Raw genomic sequence first — 1333 nt, forward strand, 5'->3', positions numbered from 1 at the left:
AATGGGACTGATATCAGGGTTGGGGTAAGACTGAGAAAAACTGGATAAATTATGTACACTGCATTGAAACAGATGAGGGAGAGAATAATTTAAAAGCAATATATGATACGGTATTACAGTTATCGCAAGAGTCCAGAATTAAGGGTGCATAATGGAGTATACCTGGGGCGGTGGGAGGAGTACGGGGGGATTGTATACCAAAGAAAGAATTTTTCTTTTACTTTTTCAAAGAGAGGAGCAAACTGGGAGTGGGGGAGGAGGGATGGGCAGGGAATAAGTGCAACAATGCATGAATGGAAATCCAAAATCTCTGTAAATGTTCATTAAAATTATTAAAATTTAAAAAAGATTACAGATTCAGCAGAAGTCTCTTTAAAGTTTGATCCTTGATCTTCTAGATATAATGAATTTTGTATTTCTCTTTTTCATGCATATTTTTATAGCATAGCTAGATTTATATTCTTAAACTAGATTTTAAAATAGTTAAATATCTATATAAACATTATCACATTGTTAACATTCTTTGTCTTTTCTTCCACTAAACTTTTTTTTTCAAGATATACCCACAATGATACTTTGAGTTAGTATAGATGATCAGTTCCTTCGTTCTAACTTCTATTACAAAGTAATTACACTAAGAGAACCAATTTAATCAACCACAATTACTGGTCTTATCTACCACTTAACATTTACATTGTTGCCAATTTTCTATAGTACACTATCTTTGCTTATGTCTCTGTATACATGTGAAAAATTTCACTAGGAGTTACTTTCTAGGATTAACACTGCTGAGTTCTGAAAAGTCTGTATCTTCAGTCTTTCCTTCTATCTTTTTCTGCAGTCGAGTCAGTTTCAACTCTAAGCAAACCTCCACTGAGCTTCCAATGCTGTAAACCACAGCAGTCAGTCTGCCCAGCTTTCTCTGAGGAGCCAGTGGTGGATTCAAACTGTTGAAGATGCCCTAAAACAGTTGCACCAACATATATCCTCAGCAGTGTACCAGAGCTTCCTTAATCTTTGTGTCTGCATTCAGTATTATTCAATTTCTTAATTTGTCAATCTGAGCGGTGTGAAATGGTCTCATGGTTTTTATAATGCCTTTCTTAATTACTTAAAAAAGATTATATATGTTTAATATGCTTACTGGCCACAGAGTTTATTCTTGTATATCTACCTTTTAATAAGCCTATACCTACTTCGCTTCCCTACTGAGTCTACGGTATATTGTAATTATTATATACTATTCTTTTTAAAAAATGTTTTTATTATTATTAATGTTAATGAAAATTTAGAGAGACTTTGGATTTCCATTCATTCATTGTTACACTTTTCT

General features: G+C 33.2%; 1 protein-coding gene across 3 annotated transcripts in view; it reads right to left on the reverse strand.

Annotated features, from left to right (window-relative positions):
- Positions 1-1333, reverse strand: part of PHTF2 (putative homeodomain transcription factor 2) — a 116603-nt gene that overhangs the window by 6875 nt on the left and 108395 nt on the right. The window lies entirely within an intron of this gene.

Source organism: Elephantulus edwardii, unplaced genomic scaffold (assembly GCF_000299155.1).
Source record: "Elephantulus edwardii isolate Elephantulus edwardi_28Jun2011 unplaced genomic scaffold, EleEdw1.0 scaffold00022, whole genome shotgun sequence".
Taxonomy (NCBI): domain Eukaryota; kingdom Metazoa; phylum Chordata; class Mammalia; order Macroscelidea; family Macroscelididae; genus Elephantulus; species Elephantulus edwardii.